Here is a 22,920-nt window from a genome sequence, read left to right on the forward strand (position 1 = left end):
ATCTGCAAACAGCTAGGTACAAAAAAAAAATAAAAAACACCTGGAGAGAGACAAGCTGAACAACATGGATGGGAGGGCCAAGAGGAGACAGGAGGTGAGTCATTAAGAATGTGGACCAAACTCTGCAAGTTTTCAAAGGCACGTGGCTCAGGAAGAGTGGGTGAAGACCTGTGGCCTATTTAGATGTGCTTTAAATGTAGCTGTTCCTCCCATTCACTCCAAGCTTCAAATCTTTACCATGAGAAACACAACAGAAAACTACCCAGACTCATTAACATGCAATCAACTGGGAAGCAAAGACATGCTCTTTGCCATTGCAAACAGGTGAAACATAAACTGGCATATTCTTTTCCAATCTGAAGAATTTTTCCTTCACACACAAACTAGCCATGAAATATGTATGGGGACAATTCTGTACACACACAAAAATCCTCGATTGAATTTATGGGCAAATTCCAAGGAATAGTAGGTCAAATGATCAAATAAGGGAAATAATGTTAAAAACAAATATCCCCAAACACATACCACCTTTCCTAAAGTTTCACATGCTCCTGTCATAGGGATGAGGATGAATGCAAATACTGCAATATTACAAGTGAAATGGATTAAAATCAGCTGTTGTCAGATTGGGGTGTTGTAAATGTGATCTATAAGGAATCGCTAAGAGGAAGTTATACAACATGGATTATTTCCAACTCCAGAAATAAGCAACTTGGGTTTTGATTTTTCCTTTCAGGGCAGACACAGTTCACCCTTTCACATTGTAAATCTCACTAGGGCTGAATAATGCTCTCACAAGATCTGACAAAGAAAGAATCAGTCATGTCAGACCAAAAGGCTTCCTTCTGTCTGCTCCATGCAGCTTTCTTCCAATAGGCCAACAGGAATGTAAAATCCTGTTCTCAACTATCCATCATGCTCACCCCATCTTTCAATTAATGACACTGCAATCAGATCGATAGAATGCAAAAAGACCTTTGCATTTCTATACCTAGTAATTTGCTGAGTAACTCCAGCCATAAAATGTGACTTGGGGGAAAAAAACCTCAAGGAAAATGAATTTTCTCTTGACGTAGCAAGCAATGACTCTGACCACATGCCCAGGTTCTTCCTTCAGGCCAGGTTCATCAGCATGCAATGATGGGATGCACCTGGGGAAGCAGGATACTGTCCATGTGGGAGAGCTCCCCCCCCCCCCACACCAACACATGTCTGGTCAACTGGGTCATTTCTCAGGATTGGGGAGCACACTTCCTGGAAATGCACATTAGAGCATCTGGGAGGAAAGCCATTGTTCTCTTCCTCAGCCATTCCTGAACTAGCTCTTGGTGGTCTGTGGCATTCTGTCTGCACAGAAGAACTGGGGAGCCGTGCTGAGTTTAGCTACACTATCAAGTACTGATGGAGCGAGGGGTTCTGCAGAGTAACAGACACGCCAGCCCCACCATGTGTGAATTGTCTGTGTTGAACTCCGCCACCGCGCGCACTGGGATGGTAAAGGATGAGTTCTCTGTGGTGGGCCTGATGCACAGGAGGGCTGGTATAAGATGTCCCCTGTCCTCCAGCACTTCTTCATTTTGGTGTTTCTGGAGCTTTCAAACAACAACTTTAATCCTGAGAAGTAAAATCTTTCTACTACATTGATTCGATAATACAGTTTGGCCCACCACTAGATAACAGAATGAATATTGGTTATATTGCCCAATGTACCAGTGTTTAAATATCAATTCAATCATACACTAAATTAGCACTTTCTTTTCGCTGGGTCTGGGCCTTGGCAGTCAGGGCCTGGGCACCGTCCCTGAACTCTTTTAGGCTGGTGCTCTACCACTTGAGCCACAGCTCTACTTCTGGAATCTGGTAAGAGTCTCATAGACTTTCCTACCAGAGCTGGCTTCAAACTGTGATCCTTATATCTCAGCCTCCTGAGTAACTAGGATTATAAGTGTGAGCCACCAGCACCAAACATTAATTAGCACCTTTGAAATTCAGATTTGATTGAATGGTTCATTAATCAATTGATAGCTTGGCTAGGCTGGAGATTTAACCCATACTAAGCAAGCACTCTACCACTTGTTTGACATAAGGTCTTCCCTAAGCTTACCTAAGCTAGCCTCAAGCTCACCATTTCCTGCTTCTGCCTCCTAGATTGCTGAGATTACACACATGTACCACCACACTCTTGATGAACCTTGAGTATTTTACTAGTAAGGAAGGAATATGCTTACCTCAAAAGCTACTATGAAGGTTGAAAGAGAGAATGCATATAAAAGTATCATGTAATGGCTACCCCTTTCCTCTTCCAATTCTTAGATTTCCACATATAAACCAGCAATTAAAAAAAAAGGTAACCAAACCATGCTGCTTAAATGAGATGCTGCATATAGAACACAATGATCAGTCCAGCACTATACAACCAAAGGGTAGCATCACTATTGCCATACACAGCCAGCAATGTTTCAAAGGCTGAGTGCACCAAGGCTCCAGGAGTGACCATGATGTCCTGCATTCAATCCTAAGTTCCACTTAGCTCTGATCACAGCATTTGTAGAAGACATAAAGGATGAAGTCTATGGCCCATGACAAATCACATATCTCAGATCCACATAGGAAAGAAATATCCATGGGCCCTGGGACAGACAGGCCATGGACAGTCACATCACATGCCTTCCCATGAATCCCAACAACATTTAGACTGGACAAAACATGAGGACTTAAGTTCTGCCATGGAACTAATAAGAAGAAATCGAGAATGTGCCATGTGCTGTGGAGGCCCTGGCCACTTGGGGTTTCCTCCACCAGGGGTGGGGAGCTAAGTGTCCACTTCATAAGCACGTGTCCCTCCATGACACAGCCACCAAGAGCAGGGCAGGTGGGATGTAGAGAAAAGGAATTTTTCTACAGTGAAAAAAGTTAAATCATACAATGAAAATGATTGCACAGCATCATGTGAGAAAAACAATGCTACTCTTGCCATCACGTTTATGGTAATTGGTGTTTGACATCTGTACCACCAGAAGCATTTTTAAAGGACTCTTTTTATTGTTTTGTCATAATGATCATTACCTAATGAAATGAGACAATGCATGAGAGAGCTTAAAATAATCACCACAAAATACCATGCTTTATGAAGACATCAAGTTCATTACCTATGCCTGGTTGATAGAAAACACGGGGAGGCTTTTAGAAACTGAAAACCTATTAAGTCCGCCCGTGATGGGGAGAGGATGTCTGCCATGCTCTCGGGGAGAGAAGAGCAGCTCCCACTCACGGGCTGTGTGCACCTTGCCAGGTAATCTGTGCCATGCGAAGTTTTGTGTCTCACAACCCCTCAGTCTTCACAGCACCCCTCTGCGGTAGGCGCCACTGTCACCATCACTGTTTTTGCAGATGAAGAGATGGACGCCCTGAGAGGTCAGGTGAGTTGTCCAGGATCACAAAGACAGCATGCAACGGGGCCAATGTCAAGTCCAGACAATGGACGCCCAAACTGGGCATCCATGCCTGAGTGACTGGTCACCCTCATCTCCCTCTCAAGTTCCTTAGATCCTTATCAAACTGAACTTCAGTACAGAGTGCTGATGAACTATGCCACATGGCCTGTGAATGGACTGTGGGAAGAAGAGAGAGTCTACAGAGCCAAGCCACCAAAGGCAGCCATGTGAGTTCATTCATTCATTTGGGAATTATCACTCTCTCGGAGTGGTCATTTTCCTAGCATCATCCCCACCTGTTTATCATTTCACTACCATAACATGTGGCTGCATCCAACCCTCCCAAGGGCCACATGTTCCATCTAGTGCTCGGGTTTAAATTCTCTGTAGCAAACGGAAGCTTGAAGGAATTTTCAAGTTCACCTCCATGTGGGCTGAAAGACGAACCTACCCAGCTGCCAAATGATTGTGCAGGTTCTCTGCTGGCTTTGGGTATGCTAAGACAGATGTGTAGACTTGCTGGGTCTCAGGGTTGGCCACACTGGCAAAGGCGCTGAAATTGAATTTTAAAGGGTTGTGGTTGGGGCATAAGATCCCACCTTGAGACAACCAGGAAAGCTAGGAGTCAAAGGGGTTAATCAAATCAAAATCCGCAGGTGGGAGGTCAGGCTGACAAGAGCACCTACAAATTCAAGTGTGACGCGCCCAGAGGAAGCTGGGGCTCACCTTCAATAAGCCGGTGAAATGAGAAGCAAAGCACTTGCAAGAGAGAAAGGTGGATTGCTTGGGGGCAGAGGGGCAATGCTGTGCATGCAGGGACAAGTGGCCAGTGCACGGATGCTCAGCCAGGGTTGTGGTCAAAGCCCACAGATGCACCTGGGCATTTTGTTTGCAGAAATTCAACTGGGGTTTACATTTCCATAATACTATACAAGTTAGCTTATCATAAGTAGCCCTGCCAGGACCAGGCCTGCGCCCCTGCACCAGTCCCATCCTCTCTCCTCTGGAAGATGGCCGTGTTCATGGGGTTGCCCTGCAGAAGGTTGTCATGATGATCAAAGGAAACAATATCCTTGGATACCCAGAGGTGTATGGCTCATTTTAGTGCCCAGAATGTGAAGCTAAACCCTTAGGTCAAAAGTCCACCAAAGAAAAAGAAAAACACAGAATAAGTAGGAGTTTCTTTCCCTTAGGTGTGCACTATAATGGGAGTTGGTGTGCTGAGTTCAGTTTCTCCTCCTTAATGGTTTAGAAGTCTGTGCTGCCATGCCACAGAGCTGGGACCATGCTGGAGCCATCCAGCCTGTAACCCCAGCCCAGGTGCCCCTCTGACGCAGGGGTGTGGCAGCTCCAGGTGCTCTGGGTGCACACAGCAGGCTCAGGACGCCTCCCTCCAGGCATTCTCAATTGTTTTACATTCCGGAAGAACTGCATGAACTCTTCCAACAGCAATGTTTTGTTCATTCTGAATACCAACAGACTAGGAGCAGAGGGCTCTGCCTGGGCAGACAGCATTCAGAGAAACCACTTCTCCCCCCAGGGTTCCCTGGCTTTTCCATGCAATGATACCACAGTCATTTGCTACTCAAGGACAAAGGCTCCTCACCCCTTTTTAGAAGAATCAAGGACTTGAGCTTGCTGAGAAATGTCCTGACACTTGAGTGACACCACCAATTCTTTTGCTTTTAATTTGAAGGTTGTTTTTTTGTCAGTTGTGAGGCCTGAACTCTGGGCCTGGGTGCTGTCCCTCAGCTCTTCAGCTTGAGACTAGAGTTCTACCACTTGAGGCACAGCACCACTTCTGGTTTTCTGGAAAATAAGAGGTAAGAGTCTCATGCACTTTCCTGCCTGTGCTGGCTTTGAACCACGATTCTCAGATCTCAGCCTCCTGAATAGCTAGGATTACAGGTGTGAGCCACAGCACCCAGCTTTAATTTGGCTTTTTCAGGTAATTCTCATAGTTTTATCCAAGTGATCTATGGACTGTGACCCTCTCATTACCTCCTCCTAAATAGCTGGGCTCCACCGGCGATACACCAGAACCTTTCCTAGAATCCTTGTCCATTTAGTTTTCCAATATAAGTTTTGTGAAAATAACTGAAGCCCATTTCTTTTAGATGTCTTCTTTAGTTCAAATTTCTTACTATTTGCATGAGCCTACCCTCAAATTAGCTATGCCAGCCAAGATCTTTGATGTGCCACATACACAGCTTTCAGGCTATAATCTAAAACATATGTTGCACAAAGGAATCTATTTCTTCATTGATGTCCTGAGCACAAGCAGACAGGCAAAGCAAATGCCTGGCGATGTGCTTTCCCCTCATCTTGTTCCTGCCTGGGTCAGTGTCTGACCTTCAGCACATATAGGCTCCCCACAGTCTGCACAGCAGCATTGCTTCCTGGTCCTGCCTGTGGCCCCTTTGCCATAGCAGAACTAACTTGTAGCTTAAAGTCCAAAACCTGCCCAGGAACTCATCTCATAGAGGAGTTACCAGTAGGCGTCAGGGTAGGGTAGACCATGTTTCCTGAGTATATAATGGCTGCTGCTAATATTCTTTCTTGAAGAGGATGCTATAATATTGCTGTGAGAGTAGAGCCTCTACATCTGAGGAATTAGGATGTAGTTAGAAAAAAAAGGGGAGGAAAAGGACTCATAGGATTTAATTGATAAAAAGTGAATGTAAAGCTGGGAAGGTAGCTCAGTGGTAGAGTGCTTGCCTTGCATGCATGAGGCCGTGGGTTCGATTCCTCAGTACTACATAAGCAGAAAAAGCCAGAAGTGGCTCAAGTGGTACAGCGTTAGTCTTGAGCTGAAGAGCTGAGGGACAGTGCCCAGGCCCAGAGTTCAGGCCCCACAGCGAAAAAAAAAAAAGGTGAATATAGTTTCCCTTTACTGAACTTGTACACTAATGACCTAGGGCAAAACTTAACTGCTCTGCTTTGTTTTCTCTGTTTAGGAAAGCATGCATTCACTCAGAATTCGGGAAGTATACAGAACATAAGAACATTCACCCTTACTTGTGCATACTCAAGGAAATGATCCTCAGTTAAGATTTTTTTTTTTAAATAAAAAGACATTCTGTGAAAGTGTCAGGAAAATATTGAGGAAATATAGAGACAAGAGGCAGTGGGGGGTGGGGATTTAGCTTAGTGGAAGTGCACTTGCCTAACAGTAAGGTCCTCAGCTCTGAAAAAAAAAAAAAAGTTGTTTGATTGTCTCTGTCCCTGGATGTCAGCTTCCTGTTCCCCCTCAGGTGTAAGTAGCTCTATGGGCTTTGTCTTGGTGCCTCAGCCTTGCTTTGCAGAATTTCCACACATAGTGTATTCAGCGTGAACCTGTGTTGAGTCAACTTCATCTTAGAATTCCTCTATGCATCAGGACGTAGGGTATTGTTAGCTATGTGCTTACAGTCAGCTTTCTTAATCCCAGAGGGGTCAGCAGATCAGAGACTGCTTATGAAAAATGCTCTTGACATATGAGGATTCTAAGATACTCACATGTATTGATCCTGCCAAAATGTTGTCCCTGCACAGAAATCGAAAGGGACATCATTCTGTGGGCACCTGCGAGGTTTCCCATTTGGTTTCTCCCTAGCTCTCAGTGGGCACTCCACAATCTGGTGACAAAGACTAGTGGTAATTCGTGACAGAATCCTGAGCAAGCAGCCCCTTTAAAGAGTAATGCATCCCATGTCTTCCCTGGGTCTTTCAAGCACCCACTTCCCTGGGAAGAGCTTCTGTCTTCAGTCAAAGGAGTGCCCTTTCTGCTTCAAGTATCATCCAAAGCCTCATTAATGAAACTGTGGTGGTGTTTGAAGACTATTCAATATAGATTTGCATGGCTACGACATGCCAAGCAATGTTCTAGAAAGACTGTGGTGGGAACCGAGTGTGCACACCAAACACAGACACACACATGCATGCACATACATACACATGTTTGTGCAGTAAATCCACAGAAGTGAATATGCAGTAATTGGTCATGAGAAGTGTTAAGGGAAAGGAAGTAAAGAGGAATCAAAACAGCGGTTGAAAGAGGTGATATTGATGAAGATATATTGTATTCCTAAACTGCTGTGTTAGATAGCAACTCCTTTGTATAATTCCTTAAAGATAATAAATAAAAGAATACATTGCTTTTAAAAGTAAAAGCAAAGAGTTGCCTGGCACTGTTATCTCACCCCTATACTCCTGACAACTCATGAGGCTGAGATCTAAGGGTCCTGTTCAAAGTCCTTGACAGATAAAGTCAGTGAGACTCAAGGGACTGAGCATCATCCATCAACAAAAGAGCCAAACAAGCAAGAGGCCATAAGTTCAAGACTCAGCTCAAGCACAAAAAAGGGAAGAAAAAGAAGGGAGGGAAGGGAAGAAAAGAAGGAGTGAGCACTTATAAAAGGCAAGTTTACAGAAAAATAAAGATGTTAAGTGTGTATTCATATGGTTCCTCTATGGTGGATATAGTAATGACCATAATTGTTATAAATAATCTTTACAGAAGATAGACCAACTAACTAATGTGACAAATAAGCAGAAGGCAGACTAATGGTAGTAGTTATATATATATATATATATATATATATATATATATATATATATATATATATTGATCATTAGATATTATACCAAACAATTCACCTTTTATCCCCTGGACTATGGGGAGGAGCTAACACTCCACTGAGAACAATGAAACCATACAACAAAGCCATTAACCTGGAGTTACCAGTCAGTGACAGAGCCCAATACCACTCAAGGTTTCTAAAAGTTGCCTTTGGCTACAAACTCAGGGTCACTATCAGACAGATCTATCCCTCTAAGAAAAGTAAGGAGGTTCTTATTTTCAACTGGACTTGTAAAGAGATTTGCAAAATTTAATCTTATCTCCTTGCTCCAGACTACAGGGATTTGGGGAGCAAGCACCCAGCATTCCACAGCTCTTAACCCTTCCTTGTACCTCTGTGTCTAAGACAAAAGAAGCTATTACAATTTATGAAGACAAGAAAGGCAAGACAAACCTGTGGAGTGATTCAAGTATGAGCTCAGGGGAAAAGACACCCAGGCTCCTTAGACCAAGGTTACTGACAAAGATTCAGGGAGAACCTAAACCAAGCCTGGATGGCAAACCCAGCAGCAAAAACCGCCGAGGTCTATGGGAAGGCCAAGTGAGTGGAAGGCAGGAGAGCAACAGGATGGCTCGGCTCGCCCCTCGGCAGCAAAGAAGAGCAAAACAAAGCTCTCAAATTCCACCCTAGGCCCAGGCAATTTAATACATTTTAATTATTTATAACTTCCTGTATTCCAGAACTGCTCTGATAAACTAGGTGTATGAGAGAATGGGAAAGTAGAAAGATATGGATACCAGCATACAATGGAGACAGGAAAGGAGTTAATACAGAAATACACAATGAGTACTACGTAATGACCTCTGTATTCCAAGGGGAGGTGGGGCGGGGTAGGAATTTTAGCTTGAGATTGGCTTCCAGCCAATCAAACCATGATACAGATCACAGAGTCCAGAAGAGAAAATAGCTTGCCGTCTTCATACACAAGGCATCGTTACACCACGCCTCCACTCCCCACAAAGCAATCCCTCCCAACTGTGACCACAGCGGAGAAGGATATCCGTCCTTTACTCTGAAGGGAAGACAGGATGCAGTGGACAGAACACCAGTCCTTCTCTAGATGGATGACCCTGCTCGTTCCACTTAGAACTTTGCATTTGGATCTTTTCCCAGGCCAGGACTATGCAGGAGGCTTTGCTCTCAAAACTCGGGCAGTGGGCCGCAGTTAGAAGCCCCAAGTCAGCCACATGACCACAAGGTGGACAGCTGCTGCTAAGCTGTGAGTTTCAGTGGATAACGGGTATCTCATGTATTTATGACTTCCGATGCCTTTAAGTTATAGTGTGTTTATTGTAACAGTAAATCCATTTGTGAGCTAATCGAATATCCCCATTCCCAAACTGCCTTCTCTTTATCTGGAAATAACTCACTCATCTTTTCTCTTCCTCCTCCTCTTCTGTTTTCTCTCCTTTCTACTTCTTCCTCGTCTCATACTCCTCTTCCTTTCCTCCTCTTCTCCCTCCTTTCCCATCTCTTCTTCCTCCTCCCCTCTTTCTCCTCTTCCTCCGTCTTCTGTTGCTGCTTCTCCTCCTCCTCCACCTTCTTCTTCTGCTTTCCTTCCTCCTCTTCCTCCTCCTCCTCCTCCTCCTTCTCTTGCAGTGTAGGAGATTGAATTCAGGGTCTCATGTTTGCTGGGTAAGACCTCTATCACTTGAGCCACACCCCCCATTCTGTTTGCTTTTAGTTTCTTTTTTTAGATAAGATCTCTTCTTTTGCCCAGGCTGACCGCAGATCCTAATTCTCCTACCTTCATCTGCCAAGTAGCTTGGATTACAGGTATGTGTAGCGATACATGATGAATAAGTGGTTTTTCTCATCCAGATCTTACCATTGAAGGGCCGAAAGCATGTGTCTTCTTTACCATAATGGCCATGGCATGCAGCTGGTACCAGCAGTAACAAGAACTTAACAAATATTCATCAGACCATGACAAGACAAAAAGCAGATTCAAAACACAAAAGATAAGGCTGTGATGAGCACCAGCCAAGTGGTGGTGGCCAGCTTACCCAGGGTGAGGCTCTGAGGTCAAACCCAAGGCCTGTCCACACAGCTCTCCCTCTGCTCCAAGGGTTCTGACATATTTAGCTGATTGACCTTCCTCCTGGACCTAAAGCATACCATCCACATCCTCAACTGGAACCAACAAGAGCTGGTCTTTTTATTGTTCAAGTAGGTAGCCTGGATCTAGGCTTCTTTTCGACCTGAGTATTTTAGAAGAGTTCAATAGATCAGTTCAACATTCATTTATCTTGGACTGTCATTTTGATCTATCTTTTATGCAGGTTTATACAATTCAAAGGAATTGTAGTCCTCATTATTTCCTCATTGGTTAATAAATCATTAAGAAGTTAGTTTGACGGGGCTTTTTAAGATGGGGGGGAATCAACCTTTGTTGAAATTGTTAAAAGCAGATTTTCCTCTTAAGCACTGAGATCAATTTTTGTTCAGTTTGGTTTTATTTTTTTTAGAGTGAAACCTAAATGTACAAACACACCATTGCCTCTTAATTTCTATTGTTTGAAGTCTTTGATTAAATACAATTCCCTGTATAGCTTATCTGAGTTCCCATGTGTATAGCTTAGATTGCATTGACCATTCAAACCCATTCAGCAAGTAAGATATGAAAAGCCTGGGACACTTTGCAGCAAATAGTGAAAGGGCATTCAAAGTTTTGGTCCTCCACAGCCACAAAGAGATGTAGGGTGTACAAATAGAATGGCTGAGTCTACTCCCTGCAGGCTGCACCCAACATGGTGGCCTTTCCTCCCAGCTTGATAGAGATCTTTCACCTCACAAGTGGTTCCAGAACTCAGGTAAAGAATCTTTGAAACAAATCTGTTCGGAGACAATAGCTATTATCTTCTAGGAGTCAACAAACTAGCTGTCAGCCAGCCTTACATTTGGATACTCCTGAAAAGACACAGTATGACAGTTCACCAGTTTGTGAGTTTGTGTGAAAAGAGGAAACTATCTTAGAGCAAACAGTCCATGCCAGTTAAGAAGTCGCTGGCACTATCAGATAGAGGGAGCAGAAGAGCTCAAATAATTGTCAATGATCAGTTTCCTCTGTGCACTTTCTCACCCTCATTTTGCTCATGCGCTATGAACAGGAAAACTCCTGCAAGTGAACCAGTCAGCAACCATCCCAAAGCCTCAGGACGGAGGAGAAGAGAACTGATCTAATACATTCCTACAATAAATTCATACATGTGTTACTCCAAACCCCTGCCAAATCGATCATTTCATGAGGGCATAATCTGTAAAAGATTCCCCTGGTTGAATGTTTCAACTCAGTACTTTTGCTGCTCTGACACTGAGACTTGTCCCATTGTCACATAAGATGGTGATGTACAGAGAACAAGGTCTGGAGCTCAGGCTGCATGGCCCTCCCCTGTTCACTACTCAGGGTTGAATCTTCTGTACCTCATTCTCTGAATCAGGAAATCAGGAGCGGAACCTCTCTTCTGAAGTTGTGTTGAAGCACATATGTACACGTACACACCCCCCCCACACACACAAACTGCACGTACGCACAACCTCCCACACACAAACTGCTCTAAAGAGTATGTGCAGTTTGCCCACTTAAGAAACAATTCATAAACACTCTTGAATCCCCCAAAAGAAGTATAGTAAAGTATCCCCCAAATGAGAGGTAGAAGGAAAGAAGTTTCTAGAAGCAAAGTAGGACCCTATTCACAATCAAACTAAAGGGAAGGAACCAAGGATAGCCAGAAGGGAAACTCACAGTTCATAGAAAATGAAGAGTGTAAGCCACAGAATCAGAGAAGAGAATGCAGCAAAGGGCGGGGGGTTGGCTGAGTGGTTGAAACTTCTGGAATGAAAAGTTCTGGACAGGAGTGAAGCCTGGCATGGACTCAAGCCCCAGGCATCCCCCAGGAGTTGGTGGAGAACCAGATTCCCTAGAGAAGACAATCTGGTCAGATATAACCTGTTGTTCTCTGAGAAAGAGAAGTTCCAGTGTGACCGCTGCTCACCACAGTGACCCAAGGCCCAGTGACAGGATGCCTGCCCTGGGCCCTGACAAGTCCCACCTGGGAGAGCGTCTGCCCTGCCTCAGGGCCAGTTCAGGCCTGCCATTGTACACAACAGCCCTTGTTTCCTCCTCTAACAAGCAGCTCAATATCCAACCACCATGGGAACCCAGTCCGAGAGGCACAGGCACGATGGAGGGGAAGCTGCCAAGGCAAGCATTTGGAAAGGAGCTGAGATCACAGCAGGCAAAGCAGCCATGAGGGTGTGTCTGCAAGGAGTCTTTTTAGCTGGGTAAGGGAAAGAGGCCAGTGCAGGTGGGCAGGGCACTTCCATAACCAATTTGAACATTTAATAAAGCTGCCTGTGGTGGATAGATGGCTTCTGATTTGACATCTGCAGCAGAATAAGGGGCTGCAAATTCAATGAACAGTCTCTGGCCAGAGAAAAAAGGTCAAAAGCTTAAGTTTCTGTACTTCCAGTGGTTCCTAGTATCTCCAGTAAGTATACTAAATTAAAAGACATCCTAGGGTTTTCCCTCCTTCTCTTCCCTCTCAAAGGCATTTGTGGTCCCTATGGAGTTCACAACCCCCTGTAAGGCAGTCGCCACTTCTCAAACTCCTTGCATCCGCTGCAATATTTAGGCATCATGCCAGGAATCCATGACTGGTGCCTATAATCCTTGGTACTCAGGGAACTCAGATCTGGAGGATCACCAGTTGAGGCCATTCTGGGAATACAAGTCTGTGGATTCAGCTTGGGTACACCTTTACAGACGTAGGTATTTTCTCTGTCTTGCCACAGCCACCACGGTATGCCCCCCCTCCCCAAACAGAAGGTCCTGTCCACACAAATGTGTTCACGGTGAAAATGGACACTGAACTGGTGCCCATCAGAGGCAGAGCTCAAGCTCATGGTCCGTGGCTAAGTATGAGAGCCTAGGAAAGAATCCACAGGTGCTCTTAGAGTGACTACATAGCGCAAAGTTCCTAACTCCATGGGGGAGGCGGGGTCTCAGAACTTCAACTCTGTAACACATGATCAAACCATATCACTCTACACCCCAAATTGAAATTCTGCATTACCCTGAAATGCATTACTACACTGGGGGTTGGGGGGGGGGAAGGGAGATAATCTGAGCCATCAACCAATGATAGGTAGAGTTGAATAAACAAGAGAAGGGGAAAACAATTTCAATGATTTCCACACTGCAAGTGTCCAAAAGATAGGGACTATGGAACCTTCCTATCTCCACCATTCCCTACGAATATTCTCATCACTTCTTTCAGAATTCCAAATGCGACAGAAAGAACTTCTCACTCCTATCAGAGGACTGAAGAAGCACAGGTCCTGAGAAGTCAGGTGCCTTGGTCCTTCAAGTTCTATGAAATAGACTTCTAGATTTCTCCACATCTATGCCTGCATTGCCTGGTTTGGCTCTTGTTTGGAGCAAAATTCTAAGCAACAAAGCTGCCTCAAGCAGTCTTCTCTTCTGGGGGGGCAGGGTGAATGTGTGGAGCCCCAGTTGCTAAGAATAGCTCAGACCACCTTGGAAGGAGCTCTGGATCTGAAAGGAAGCCCACTGTGGAGTGTGTCTCCTTCTCCCCAACCCATCTGTCATTATGAATTTCCCAAAGCGCATCAGAGATGGTTCAATGTGTGGAGGCATGTCTTTTCTCCTATTTCCTTTCAAACACTCAGCTACGCCAACTATTTTTCCTTCCCCAGTGAGGTGCATTTTGGTAACTGGATGATGGATAGACCTTACAGAATCCTCTAAGGAAGAAAGAGAGCAGCAAGAGCCAGGAGAACTTGCCGAAAACAGCAAAGAAATGTAGGCAGTTCCCAAAGGAAGATCTCTTTAACCATATACAGAAAAGCACAACTTTCAATTCACATGACTTTCCCCAAGTTTTGTTTTCTAAACTAGGTAACAAAGATTAGAGGGCCAAAAATGACTGGAGGAAATTTTTGTGGGAATGCATGGGTATGGAAACACACTGCCGGGAAGGAGTGCAATCATCCTGAAAGTCTCCATTTCCAAGTCTTTGCAAACTCAAACTCAGGGGCTCTGTTGTCTAATACACAGATAAGCTTCCAAGAAGAGTTTTTGTATTTCAAAGAAAACTCTCCAACAATGATTGTTTCTTTTTTTTTTTTTTTTTTGGGTCCGGTCATGGGGGCTGAACTCTGGGTCAGGGCGCTGTCCCTCAGCTCTTCAGCTCAAGGCTAACGCTCTACCACTTGAGCCACAGCGCCATTTCCGGCTTTTTTTTTCTGCTTATGTGGTGCTGAGGAATCGAACTCAGGGCCTCGAGCATGCAAGGCAAGCGCCCTACCACTGAGCCACCTTCCCAGCCCAATGATTGTTTCTTAAAAAAAAAAAAAAAAGAAGTAATTATCTATGGGTTATAGAGTGTGGTTGTTTAAAATTATTTTTCTTATTTGTTCATAACAAATAAGAAAACATGACTTTTTTATTAGTATTTTGATGGGGTTGCACCCAGGGTAACAATTCCAGAAGTCAGGTTACAAGTACAATGCTTCCTGGGTGATGCCCCCCTCCCATCCCTTATTTGTGGAGCTGCTGCTCTGTCTGGAGACAATAGGAGGAACTAGTTGTGGCCAGAACAAGTCAAGCCTTGTGCCTTCGTGGAGTTTAATATAGTCTCTACTTGAGAAAATCATAAACTTACGTCGTAAGGGCAACTTGCTACCTAGTTGCCAAAGCAAGCTAAGGTGTCCCAGGCACATGGGACGGACCAACCAACCCATCCACAGCTGAGTCTCAAGCTGACTTCCATCCTCACGGTTCAAAAACCTCACAAAACCCAAATGTGTCTATGATAGTCACCGCCCGAAAACAGATACACTGAAGCTACATAGTCCAGTCCTCTACCCACTCATCAGGAGCTATGCCTGCCCCTAAGCACAGAGTCATTACCAGTCCTGATTCCTGACCAGTTCTGACCTTGCTTGGCCTCACACTGCCATTTGCTGATGACCAGGGTCCCTTCCATTTACAGCAGCCATGAGGATGTGTCCGCAGTGAGCCTCCAGCTGGACTCCAAGGAGTTGGGGGGGGAGGGAGAATGAGTGCCGTGGGCAGCTGACATTAATGATCCAAGTATGCATGAGAGGTGCTGATGGGTCAGCCTGGAAGCCGTATTTGAAAAATAAATAAAGCAAACAGGGCCGGAGGCATTGCTCAGATGGTATAACTTCTGTCTAGTAAGGGCATGGCCCTGACTTCAAAGCCTAGCATGCAAAGAAAAACAAAATGATGGCAGTCATGTCCTGACCCTTTCACTGTCTGTTACGCAGTGCTGGGCTGGGTGACCCCAATGGGCTGTGACACACAGCCTGCCTCTGGGACTGGAAGCCTAGACTTCAATCTGGTGGCCTCATGCTCTTCCTTAGCTTTTTCTTCCAAAGCTGGCATTTTACCACTTGAACCACACTTCTACTTGAGCTGGCATTTTTGCTGCCAGATAGTAAAAAAGAAAAAAGAAAAAGAAAGCCCAGAAGTACTTAGTCCTTAACAATGGTAAGGAAATAAATATAACACTTTATTTAATCCTTCATGCCATTTAAATGTAGTTTATCTACCCAGAAAACAAACACAAGTACTTCCCAGGTGAAAAAGGTGAACTATGTCCTTTGTCATGTAAATTTGTGCCCCCCCCCCCCCACCACTACCACTGTCAACATAAGAAAAGGAGTGGGCGCTGGAGAATCATCCCTTCAAATCAGACCAGGTGAAGACTAAGTTGCTGTTCCAGGCCCGGGACTAGAGAGAGGTGAATGCGGAAGGGACTCCATTTCATATTGCACATTGGCGTGAATGCAGTCTCAGAGAGTGAGCTTGGATGCCCTGCTGTTGAAACTCCAATAAGAAGAGGACAATGCAACTCCATTAGCCACCGCCCTGCCTCTGGACATTTCCATCCTTTCATTAAAAATGAAGCTGGCAAAAGCAGAACTCTACCCCATGAACAGTCACGATGTTATTTTCAAGCGCGTTCCTCCCTTGCTTTTCCTTCCGCGGGGCCCTGGACAGCCAGGATAGAGCTCCTCCCCAGCAGGCTTCACAGTGGCCCTGTGGAGTGCACAGAGGTGCCCTGAGGAGCAGCGAGCAGGTGTGGGACCAGACCTCTTCTCCCAGCCTCCCTCTCCAGTCCCCTCTCCTTCCCACCTCCAACTGCATTCTAAATCCCAATGGCCTAAATTAGCCCTGGGGTACATGTCACACCAAGAGCAGAGAGGGGGTACAGGTCACACCAAAAACAGAGAAGGGATACAAGTCACACTACCAAGAGCAGAGAGTTGACAGAGTCATACCAAGAGCAGAGAGGAGGTACAGGTTACACACTGAGAATAGAGAGGGGTACAGGTCACACCACTGTGAGCAGAGAGCATCCCATGGGGAGGGGAGAAGATGGCACCCACCAAGGCTGATGAGCAGGAAACCAAACCACACTCCCGCAAACAACTACACACACACACCAAACAACCACACACACACACCCCAAACAATCATAAACATCCCAAACAACCACACACATCCCAACCACACACACCCCAAACAACCACACACCCCCAAACAACCCCCCCCAAACAACCACACACCCCCCAAACAACCACACACCCCCCAAACAACCACACACACCCCAAACAACCACACACACCAAACTCAGCAGCATTGCTGTTTTGAGACACATCTGCCTGGATAGTCTTCCATCTCCATGGACCAAGAGTGAGGCTAAGGCTTTGGGCCTAGTCAGGGCTTGGACCTCGACTGTCAATAAATAAGCCATATATGCTGCTCATCCGATGATGTCAATTCGCCAACACAATCACTGGGTGCATCTAAGGTTTGGGCTCAGTAGGATCACAGTGGGACAACACATCCTCAGCTACATGCTGGTGGCTGGCACCTATCATCTCAGCTACTTAGCAGGCTGACATTAGAAGGATCAAGGTTCTAGGACAGACCGGGCAGAAAGGTCCTCAAAACGCTATTTCTGGGGGAGAAAAACAGTGCGGTGACATGGGCCCCTGAGTCCAACATCACCAGTGAACCTAGAGGAGGTGGGTTCAGACTCAGTCATACAACATTGGCAGAAAGCAAAGGAAGCCTGGAGGCAAGGTTCAAGTGGTAAAGCATCCGTATAACAAGTGCAAGGCCCTGAGTTTAAACCCTAGGATCACCAACATTTTATTTTATTTTATTTGAGAACATACTGTACAGAGGGGTTACAATTACATGGGCAGGATAATGCATACATTTCTTACCAAGCATTGCAGCCTCCTCCTTTGTTTACCCTTCACCTACCTTCCCAGCCTCCCCCCTCCCCCGCACCCAATCATACCCCCCCCCACACCGACATTGTAAAGCTGGTTTTGACATGACATTTTGTACTTCTCATTGTTGCAACAGGTCCACCTGAATCCTTAAACGACTTGTTTGTCCCCATCTCCTCCACATGTTATACTGACATCAAATATAGTGAAAGCGGGGGTTACACTGTGGGGGAGGGACATACAAAGCAACAAAGAAATAATCTTATAAATGCGTGAGAAACACATGCATGAAAGAAACGAAAACATTAAAATACATATTTAAGGGTTCATTTTCCTAACATCACATTATCTGACCTTTTCGCTTGACTCATACCTATACTAGATATTGCAAATAAGGGAAACCATGGGACCTATGTTTCTTTGGGCCTGGCTTACTTCACTTAATATAATTTTTTCCAAACCTTTCCATTTCCTAACAAATGGGGAAATGTCATTCTTTCTGATGGAGGCATAGAATTCCATTGAGGATCACCAAAATTTTGAACAGCAAAAATGAGCAAAGTGTGCTCATTTTAGGGCTTATCCTGAGCCAAACCCCAGCATACAGGCTTGCATAACCCTCATTGCAACCTTGTGTGTCTTTACTTGACGTCTGAGAAAGAGTGGCTCCGAACGCAGAAACACTTTGCGATTCTACAGATGGAACTCAATCCCAGCTCCCTAAAAAGAGCTGTGGGTGAAGTGTGTCCTTTCTCCTCTGGACCAGGGTTGACATGGTCTCAAGGCCTGGTCCGGCCACATCTGTAACATTCACGGGTCAGGGAGTGTGGCCCTGTGTGTGCTCTCTCTACCTCTGCGGTTCAGACAGTTAACATGGCCTAGAATTCCAGCTTTTGAGCCAGATGGCCTGATGTCCCCACCTGGCACATCAAGACACTTACATTTCAGTCTCATCACTTGTGGCCTGAAAATAGCAACACAGTCCAATGTATGGAAAAGAAGAAGGAAGAAAAAGATGGGAACGTCTCCCCCAAAGTTTCAAAGGCTCCTCAAGTTGACAACAGAAGGCAATAGGAGACTCAGCATGAGAATGTGGCACCCAAAATAAAGGCCTTTATCAAAAACTTCACAGTGGATGGGGAAACTGAGTCTCCAAGAGGCAGACGGTGACCCTAGGCTCTTCCTGCCCAGGGGTAGGTAGAGACGTGGGCTGGAGCTTGAAGTATCTGTGCGCCTGTTTTAACCCAGCCAGCACGTGGGTCAGGACACTGGTCCTCTTATACAACATCCTCCACTGCCTCCCCCAGTCCAAAAGGTGGGATGTATGCAGGGTGCACAAAGAATCGGCACTGAGAACAGGCAAATCCCGGGGAGCCCACAACACAGATGCTTCAATGTATATGATGTACATCCTGGAAAATCACACATGCTCTTGAAAGTGCAAAGTCAGACTTCTTCTTCCCTCCCTCTCACTTTCTCTCCTCACAGGCTCAGCCTTATGCAGAGGTGATAAAAATCAGCCTCAGGATCCAAACCAATGTCCTCAGTCCTGCAAAGCCTTCCAGGAGGCAGGGTGGCAGAACACACACAGACACACACACACACACCCACACACACACACACACACAGACACACAGACACAGACACAGACACAGACACACACACACACACACACACACACACACACACCCCGCCCATCCCAGAGATGGCTTATTGATGCAATTACATGGTTCAAAGCCAGTGGCACCTGATGGGGGAAGAAAAAGACAAAACCAGAAAGGGCGGGATGGCCCCAGCACTACTCCCTGGGGCCGGCTGTACAAGTGCCAAGTGCCTTTTCCTTGTGAACCACAGAGGCAGGTGCGGGCTGGCAAGCAGACAGGACCACAGCCCTGGCAACAGGAGGAAGTGGTAGTTGAGGTTTCCCGGTAGATCTCCTGATCCTCTCTGGACCTCAGGACCTCTCCTAGGCTCCCCAGTGCTTTCCCTCTCTGGTCTGTGCTTGGCCTGCTCCAGAGGGACAGACAGACAGAAGTTAAAAGAGCAAGGTAAGTTTCCTTTCACCCCTACCCCATCTCCTCATCCCTGTCCAGGGGCAGGGAGTACAGAGTTGGACACACAGGGAATCAAGAGCTCCGGGCTGCTGCCATTGGATCAGTGGGAAACTGGGCTGTTTGCATTTCCAAGTGCTGAATGGCCGGCCACTGTGATGTCCATGTTGATAATTCCTGACGCTTTGTATTCCAGCAAATGTTTAATCCCTCACTGATCAATAATCCTCACTAGGCTGTTCTTTTTTCCTTTTTTTAAAGAACCAAATCCCTTTTTACTCTTCAAATCCTTGAATAAAATTAGGCTGCTTTAGCCCTGGATGCGTTATTCCTCAAAGAAGCTGTGTGGTTTCATAACCTCGGTTGGGGTATTTTTAAAGGGGTTGCCTAGACACACTTGCTCTTGGTGTCACCTAACTTGTCTCTGCAATTGCTGTGTGTTATAAATTGGTCTCCTCAGACACTGCTTTCAACACAGATCTACTTTTTTTTCCCTCAAAAGAAGAAAATAATTCAAAGTGAAGTTATTTGCCCTAACTAAACCAGTGAGTCTAATCTTTGCATTCCTGGCTTACACTTAAGACCTTCTGTACAACTTGATTTCTACCTTCCATCTAAAATTTCTTTCCAAAACCATATTGAAAAGAAAACAACTCCATTCCTAGGCCATCTTAAGAAGCTGTACTTCTTTCTTAGAGGCACAGCTGAATGTTTTGGAAAATGCACATGACACATGGAAAGAGACAACGGCTCTGTGCTCACAGGGGATGGGCTGGCAGGGGGGTCTCACAATCCACTCCAGGTCCACCAAAGTTCCACAAACAATGGCAACAGAAAGAAACTGCCCTTCCTCTGTAGCAGCAACCAAAGCAGCAACTTTCACCAAACCTAACCCAAGCCAGGAGTGCGTCCCACACACACCAACCACTTCCACAGTTAGCCCATAAGAGCCCCAGCAGCTCACCACAATATTTATTAGAAAAACACATAATTTGTGGTGGAGAAAGAAGAGTCTCTCATACAAAAAAGAAAAAAAAAGGGGGGGGGAAGCTCTTTCAAATGCAATTAACCAAAAGACATATTTCCCCTGTGTTTGTAAAGATCACTCTATGAGAAGCATAGTTTTTGTGTGAGAGGAGGGGGGGGAGAGAAATGGGTTATCCCCACTAGTTAAGAAAGACAATTACATTACTGGAGATTACCTTCATCATTAAGGAGAATGGGCTTTATTCATATTTACAGACCTAAGCAGACTTCAGTTTACAGGTCACAAATGAATCTCTTCTCGTCTCAGATGCACATGTGGACACTGACATGGGCTGCTGTTGAGTTGATTGGATAATAATCTTATTCTCAAGCTCCTGCTGGAAAGAAGAGCTCCAGAGGAGGGCAGGAGGGGGAGGGGGAGATGGGTGAGAGAGGGAGGGAGGGAAGCAAGGAAGGAAGGAAGGAAGGGATAAAAAGAAGAATCCAATCATGTATTCTTCCTGGTTGGAAAAAAAAAAGTAACCCCAGTATCCTGGAAGGATTTCAAACACAGGCGAACAGTGTGCAGGAGGGTGTGTTAACAGCATGCCTTAGCGGTGTGGCCTGCCTGAGACACTCTTCCTTCCCATTGGCTGTTCCCGCTAGAAACCCAGACCCATCCCTCCTTTCAGAAGTCAGGAATTCAGCTCCAGCCAAAGTCCAGAAAACATGCTCACGCAGGGACAAGGCCCCACCACCGATCCATAACCTTTGAGGTTGTGTCCTACAGTCAACCTGAACAACAGTACATAGGAGTGAATTTTTTCTGCCTTGGGTTGTGTTCCCAGCTTTGTGTCTGTTCTAAACTGAAGGTCCATCAAAGAAAAGAAAAATAGACAGCTTTCTTTAGAGAGAACATGCTGTCCTAAATGCTGGGGAGAAAGAACTTTCTCAATCAGGCTTCCAAAACCAGATCTGAAACGTTGTCTATATCTTAAAATCCACCCAGGTGATTTTTTAAAAAAAACTCTGTGCCAAAATAAAGTAAAATCCCCAATTAATATGTGTCCTTTTGTGGACTTAAGCTATATCTCCCTCTGAAATGCCACATACCAACGCACCCTTTGAAAAGCTGTTCAGAATCACTTGGAGCAGCAATATCTAAGCAGTATACAAATATGCATTCAGGTGACAGGATGACTAAGTTTTCTTTTTCAAACAATGTTTTTCTCCCTAACTTCTTTTAAAGCAGATTAATTTTTGAGAATCTGAGAAGATATAATTCTTGCTCATAAGAAAAAAAAGCAACAAAAAATTGAAGGTGGGACAGAAGAAATGGAGAAAAACATTTTATTTTAAAAAATAGTAATAATAAAATATTTTGTGGCCCATTCAGTATTTCCCATATATAATTTATTAAAATTAGATGAAATTATGAATATTAAGTGCTCATTTGAACTAAAGTGCTTCCTCTTTCATACATACATGCACACACACACAATTTGTATTGTATCAGTTTCAGAAGGCAACAGAAACTCTAAGGATACAAAGAAATATGGTGTCCCCAGCCTCTAATACAAAGCATGCTGGGCAGCCCTGAGCTTCTGGATTACTGAAAGGTGTTTCTGTGCACATAATAGCAAGGCCTCCACCTCTCCCTCCCTGCCTGTAACTCATTGCACAGCTGCAGGTAGCTGTGGCTCTAGTCCCCTTATCTAAGGTCCTTGGTCCTTGTTCCATAAAGTATTTTCCTTACCACTATTAAATAAATGAGATGTCCTTCCTGTAATTCTAGGTTTCTGTGTTTAGAATGGAGGTGATTTTGTTTTTAATGCTTTGCTGAAGAGGGAAGAATAAAACTGAGCTCTCGCTCCAAGAGTGTTTATTTATGCTATTATAAGAGCAAACTAACTTTTCAGCACTTAGATTAAAAAATCAGTTTGCAAAGGCTAAACAACTTTCCTGTCGCTACCCCAAGAGTGGGGGTAAAATAAAAATATTCATTTGCCCTAAGATGATCACATGAGAGTTGTAAGTCTTCCCCCCACTCGAGAAAAGAGGGTAAAACCTGGGCCATAACCAGTGCCTGAGTCTGCCATGACCTCACCTAGGGGCCTTCAGCCTATGTCTGTGGTGTGTGTGTGTGTGTGTGTGTGTGTGTGTGTGTGTACACCAATGCAGACAAAGTCCCTATGTGTGGCCGATGGCCTCATGTACTAGGGTGGCATGGTTCCTCAATAAGTGTAAATTGCATCCACGTCTCCAGATTTGTTTCCATGAACTATACTAGAAAAATGCATCTTAACCAAAGATATATATTATCACAGATACAAGATCTATATATATAGTATGTGATATATCATTGTATGATTCAATTCATACAGAGCTGAAGGCATAAAAATAACTTAAGTGGGGGCTGGGAAGATGGCTCAGTGGTAGAGTGCTTGCCTTGCATGCCTGAGGCCCTGGGTTCGATTCCTCAGCACCACATAAGCAAAAAAGACCAGAGGTGGCGCTGTGGCTCAAGTGGTAGAACGCTAGCCTTGAGCTGAA

The 22,920-nt window shown here is 45.0% G+C and overlaps 1 protein-coding gene and 1 long non-coding RNA gene across 24 annotated transcripts in view; one reads left to right on the top strand and one right to left on the bottom strand.

The window, feature by feature from the left end:
- LOC138810943 (hepatoma-derived growth factor-related protein 2-like) overlaps positions 1 to 22,920 on the bottom strand; it is a 289,960-nt gene that overhangs the window by 189,483 nt on the left and 77,557 nt on the right. The window contains exon 7 of one of the 23 annotated variants that reach the window (XR_011367276.1): positions 17,434 to 20,762. The exons of the other annotated variants lie outside the window; for them this stretch is intronic. The gene's annotated coding sequence lies outside the window, so the exon portion shown is untranslated. Of the gene's footprint in view, positions 1 to 17,433; positions 20,763 to 22,920 lie in introns of those variants that run through there. 23 annotated transcript variants of the gene reach the window in all.
- LOC138810945 (uncharacterized) lies at positions 8,969 to 11,278 on the top strand. The gene is made up of 3 exons (XR_011367302.1): positions 8,969 to 9,275; positions 9,777 to 9,832; positions 11,167 to 11,278. It is a non-coding gene; the product is annotated as an uncharacterized lncRNA (long non-coding RNA).

Source organism: Dipodomys merriami, unplaced genomic scaffold (assembly GCF_024711535.1).
Source record: "Dipodomys merriami isolate MVZ:Mamm:240054 unplaced genomic scaffold, mDipMer1.0.p SCAF_512, whole genome shotgun sequence".
Taxonomy (NCBI): domain Eukaryota; kingdom Metazoa; phylum Chordata; class Mammalia; order Rodentia; family Heteromyidae; genus Dipodomys; species Dipodomys merriami.